Below are 6,000 nucleotides of genomic sequence, written 5' to 3' on the forward strand. Positions count from 1 at the left end.
TATGTATATGATATAAGAACCTAGTTAGCTTGGTCTAGGCTAGCACTTGCATGGTACCGTTGCTATGTATCCATGGTCTTCGTGATCATGATATCTGTGTTAACGCCATTGTACGGAGTGGTGTGAGATTGAATGGTCGATGTGGTTTTTAAGAAGTGTGTGATCGCCCCTAGTGTACGGGCTAGGTTAGGCAGACCCATCGGACTTATAGACTGTATTATTGACTTGGCAATGGTTGGCCAACCATTGTTAGGTCCCGCCTTCAGGCCACGCAACCCAGTCATGTGGGGGCAATACATGACAACTGTAACGACCCGAATTTAAAATGAAATTTAAATAATAAGGAAAGGGAAATGGAAATCGGAAACAGAAGGAAGCCGTAGACTTCGTTGACGACATTGCATTTCGGAAGAGAAAAATAAAAGGGGCAGTTCTAGGGCTTCGTCAACGAATCCCTTGTATTCGTCGACGAAGGCTTAAGAGAATTCGTCGACGAACACATGGCTTCGTCAATGAAAAAATACCGAGAGAGGTTCTGAGGCAGCCTGAATTTCGACGATGAATACAGGGTCTCGTCGACGAAATTTGTGAAGGACTCATCGACGAAGGTTGGGCTTGTCAACGAAATCCTGTTTTATACATATACGAAAATTTGGAAATTATTTCATTTTTAAGAAAACTCTCTCTCTCCCCTTCGGCTCACTCTCTCTCTTTCTTCGTTTTTGGGTTATTTTTTCGTCAGATCAACAATCCGAAGTCACCACGACGCTCCTGGCGGAGTTCTCTCCAAATCTGCTGGAGCGGATCGTGGGAGAAAACTAGTTGGAAATCATCCCATAGTTGAGGTAAGGCTTTTTAAGTCATATTTGGTCTTGTGCTAGTTATAAGAAATGTTGTACACATGAAAATACTGAAGTTTAATACTGGGGGTTTTCAGTTTCAGAGTATTGGTCTAGAAACCCCTTAGGTGTTAAACTTGAATGCTTTTGGGTGAAAATTTTATACTCAATATGTGGGTTTTTGACAGTTGAGGAAAATATTGTATGCTTAGAAATACTGAACTTTAATTCTGTGATTTTTTATTTTCAGGGTGTTGAGTTAGGAACCCTGCGGGTGCGGGGCAGTTTTATTAGGGGCTTTCTAGGGATCAGGTAAGGGGATAAACTAAGCTAGTACTGTTTTGGAAAATGCTTATATATAGTTATCATTTGATTTATGGAAAATATATATGTTTATATACGTATGTTTTACATTTGCAAAATACTGTGAAAATGATTGTATGTTGAGTATGTGGAAAATCTATTGTGTGGCATGAGTAAAAATATTGTGTAATGTTGTTTTCTGGGAATGTGGATGATGTGGATTTTATGATGGAAAACCGGCGTACGGGCAGAGATGTTTTTGTGTATATATATATATATATATGTGAATATGTTTGTCGGCGTACGGGCCGTGCTATGTGATTTTCCGGCGTACAGGCCGTGCTATGTGGTTTGCCAACGTACAGTCTGTGTTATGTGATTTGCTGGCGTATGGGCTGTGTTATGTGATTTGTCGGCGTACGGGCCGTGCTATGTGGTTTTCCATCGTATGGGCTATGCTATGTGATTTTCCGGCGTACGGGCCGTGCTATGTTAAAATGTGAAATACCGGCGTACGGGCTGATGATTTTTATGATACATGTATATATGTGAAATGATAGCATTGATGTGAAAATAAATGAAATCAGCTATTTATGTATCACGGTTTCAGTATATGTATATGATATCAGAACCTAGTTGGCTTGGTTTAGGCTAGCACTTGCACGGTACCGTTGCTATGTGTCCATGGTCCTCGTGATCATGATATATGTGTTAACGCCGCTGTACAGAGTGATGTGAGATTGGATGGTCGATGTGGTTATGTGCGAGAAGTGTGTTGTTATCACCCTTGGTGTGCGGACCAGTCTGGGTAGACCCATCGGACCTACAGACTAGACTATCGACTTGACAATGGTCGGCTAACCATTGTCAAGTCCCGCCTTCGGGCCACACAACCCAGTCATGTGGGGGTAATACATGACAACAGCCAGCTAACCCACAAGGATGATTTTTATATTATTATTATGACATGAGTTGAGATATGTTATGAAAATGTAATATGTTCTGCGTTGTTGATTTATATATATATATATATATGTTTTCCCATATTTGATGAAATAGTACTAAATGTGTTATATATGATATATATTGAACACGAATTACTCATGTTGCCGCACACTAGTATTAGTTTATTTCCCTTACTGAGAGGTGTCTCACCCCTAAATTTCATTAACTTTTCAGGAGCCCTAGATAGGAGAGCGAGAAAAGCCCTGCAGAATTAGTTTTGTTTTATCTGCCCTCTGCGAAGGGTAAGTTTTAGTAGGGACAGTTAGATTTTGAGGGAATTGTCCCTAGATTTATTTTTGGGTTGTATATACTGAGAGTTAGTGGTTGTAGTACTCTGATATGATGTATTGCACCTTATGACGAGATATATATGATTTTATACTTTCTGCTGCGTCGGCTTCTGCTGTATATTCTGATGTATCCCTGAACCCACAGGTCCAGGTGGTTTGTGACCTGCTGAGTTGTGATGTTTGATGTTGATATTATTATATAAAAAATATATATATGTGAAAAATGAGCGGGTTGTGACAACAACAGCCAACTAACCTACCACGAATGTTTTTATGTTATTATTATTATATGAGATGAAATATGCTTATGAAAATGCAATATGTTCTGCCATGATTGGATATATATATATATATATATATATATATATATGTTTTCCCAAATTTGACAAAATAGTTATTGAATATGTTCTGTATGATATATGTATAACATGGAATACTCATGTTGCCACACAATAGTATTAGTTTATTTCCCTTATTGAGATGTGTCTCACCCCTAAATTTTATTAACATTTTAGGAGCCCCTGATAGGAGAGTGGGTAAAGCCCCGTTGATCTAGTATGATAGATCTGCCCCTTTTGGAGGGTAAGTTTTGTAGGGATAATTAGATTTTGTGGGAAATGTTCCTAGATCTCATTTTTGGGTTGTATATATGGAAATACAGTGGTTATAGTGACTGTGGTAGTTATGGTAATGTGCTGGATGTTTCTGTATTTATTTTATTGTGGTTGTATATTTCCAGTTGCTTAGGCTTCTGTTTGTGTTCTGATGTATCCCTGGTACCTAAGGGTCCAAGTGGATTATGATCTGTTGAGCTGGGATATGAGATTTGTGATATTGATTTTATAAAAAAAAAATGTGGAAATTAAGCAGGTCGTCACATCATTTGTTGTAATATTATTGGGTCTGTAATAATTTAAGTTCAAGTGTCTGTAATAATTAATGTCTTACCTACATGGTAGGGTAGATACTGCTAATGATATGCAGAAACAACCTCGGTACCCCTGTTTCTAGGCCGCAAGATCGAACCCTAAATTTTCACCTCATTCTCAAACAACCACTAACTCACATTTCAATCTACCCATCACCTATTTTCCTAAAAATCCACTCCTATACTTTGGTATTGTATTCCGATGTCTACTAAAGTCTACAGAACCTAGCAAACTAGGCTCTGATACCATTTGTAACACTCCATCCTGGGTCTGCCAGGGAGCTCTGCATCTCTCCTCCTCCACCTGGACTAGACCACCAGTGAGTTGGGGGTCTTATCGAACTAATGACTGGCTCCACAAACCAACACGTGTTCTTTTCAGTGTGTTTTGTCCTCACTCATACACTTCCTGAGAAAAACTTCCAAGTGGTCACCCATCCCAAGATTGCTCCAAGCCAAGCACGCTTAACTATGGAATTCTTATAGGAAAGCTCCCGAAAAGATAGGTGCATCTTGTTGATATGGGTAGTAACATCTAATATTTTTAAGTCTTTCATCCATGGGGTATCACATTCTCCCCCACTTAAAGAACGCAACGTCCTCGTTGCGAACCCACATTTCCAAACTTAGGCAATGTGAATCTTATCACACTTTCAGGTGTTGGCTCTGATACCAAACTGTGACGCCTCGATTTTCGTACAATTTTTTTTCCAATAATAAATAAATAATCACATGTCATCCATAACACCCACAAATCGGTCTCATCAACAATCCTACTATCATTCATACGACCCGACCCACATTAGGTACCAGGTAAAAAATTATTTTATAATACAACCTAACAGCGGAAGACAGTATATACATATCAGTCAGAATACAATACCCAGAGTATCAACATATATAAATACACAATACTATCTCATACCTAAAAATAATACAACCCTAGGGAATCACACCTCCCTAGTCCAAACTCACCCTGTATATCAGGGTTCCACCTCCCTACTATCATGGAGCTCTATCACCCGGTCGGTCTCTGTTCTCTAAAAAATTTAGATAAATTGGGTGAGACACATCTCAGTAAGAATGAATAATTATAGTGTGTGGCCATATAAGTTCAATTATAATACACTTTACTTTTCAAATCATCATTTCATCTGAGAAAATACACTGATATACACATTTTCATAATCATATAGATATACAACACAAGCTTTTATAAGTTTTAAAATCATTTCTCAAATTCAATAGTTTCCAACACATGTTTACCGCAAAGTTCCTGAGAATAGGGAAGATTACCTGCCCATACAGGTAGCTTTCCTTTGCCCTAACACGTTATGCAACCACGTATGGCCACATCTGATATGTAACGACCTAGAAAATATTGATATTCGAATATTAAAGAGAAGGGAAAATGGAAACAAAAAAAAGAAGGAGGCAGTAGGCTTTATCGACGAACGCGACATCGCATTTTGGAAGATAATAATAATTTCAATGAACTTCCAGAACTCTTCAACGAGTGCATAAGGAAACTCATCGACGAATACAGGGCTTCGTCGACGAGTTCATAAGGAAATTCATCGACGAATACAGGGCATCGTCGACGAGAAAATACCGAGAGGGGGTATGGAGCAGCTTGAATTTCGTCGACGAATACAGGGACTCGTCGACGAATTTAATGAAGGACTAGTTGACGAGGTGACGTGTCTTGTCGACAAATCTGGTAGTATAAATATTTGAAAACCGGGATTTTTATCCATTTTTCAGCTTTCCACTCTCTCTTCTCTCTCTCTATGAATCCTCTCCCTTCTCTCTTCGATTCCGGCCCCACTAGTCGCCGAATCGACGATCCGAAGCTACCACGACGCTCCTGGCGGAGTTCTCTACAAGTTTGCTGGAGTGGATCGTCGGGAAAACAAAGTTGAATTTCATCCCAAATTCAAGGTAAGGTCTTTTATCTAGATTTTGGCCTTATGACAGTTATAAGAAATGATGTAGGCGGAAAAATACTAATATTTTGTTCTGGGATATTGTGTTTTCAGGATATTGAATTAGGAATCCTGCGAGTATAGAGCCAGCATTATATAGGGGCTTTTCAGAGTTAAGGTAAAGGAAATATGCTATGTTAGGAGTTTTTATAATGTTAACAGAGATTTCATAGACGTATATTTATTCCAGTTTATTATACAATATTTATAGAATATGAATTTAAATGTTGTGTGGCCTGAGTGATTTTCATGTGATGAAGAAAATTTATATAACTTTTATAATGTATCATGCTATGCTGAATACACAGTTATTGACAGTATATACAGTTTATATAGCTTTTCCAGTATATGAGATTATGCAGAATACACAGATATAGATATATATATATTCACAGAGATTATATAGAGAATGTACATGCATATACAATTTTTATATGTATAATTTCATGAAACAGATATGTACATATATACATACACATGTATACAGTTACTCAAATCAGTATTTATATTACAGCTTTACACAGAACAGTAATACAGAGTTTTAGCATGTCATGTTTCCTATTACCATAATGTACAGAGTATACAGACAGAGTATATAGACAGAGATACAGACAAATATATATATAGAGGTAGCATCAAGATGCTACGGA

Source organism: Malania oleifera, chromosome 10 (genome assembly GCF_029873635.1).
Source record: "Malania oleifera isolate guangnan ecotype guangnan chromosome 10, ASM2987363v1, whole genome shotgun sequence".
In the NCBI taxonomy this organism is placed as follows: domain Eukaryota; kingdom Viridiplantae; phylum Streptophyta; class Magnoliopsida; order Santalales; family Ximeniaceae; genus Malania; species Malania oleifera.